This window comes from Penaeus monodon, chromosome 34, assembly GCF_015228065.2.
Source record: "Penaeus monodon isolate SGIC_2016 chromosome 34, NSTDA_Pmon_1, whole genome shotgun sequence".
Lineage (NCBI taxonomy): Eukaryota > Metazoa > Arthropoda > Malacostraca > Decapoda > Penaeidae > Penaeus > Penaeus monodon.
The window spans coordinates 24,394,749-24,394,988 of NC_051419.1; positions in this window are offsets into that span (position 1 = coordinate 24,394,749).

A 240-nucleotide genomic window follows, 5' to 3' on the forward strand; every position below is an offset into this window, starting at 1 on the left:
GGTTAAAACCCCTTTTTTTTCCAAAATTTTTTTCCCCTTTTTTCCCCCCCCCTTTTTTCTCTCTTCTTTCCCCCTTTTTTCCTTTTCTTTCCCCCCCCCCTCCTTTTCCTTCCCCTCCCCTTTCCCCCTTTTTTTTTTTTTTTTCCCCCCTTTTTTTTCCCCCCCCTTTTTTCTGGCTTTTTTCCCCCCCCTTTTTTTTTTCTTCCCCTTTTTTTTTTCTCCCTTCCCCCCCCCTTTTTT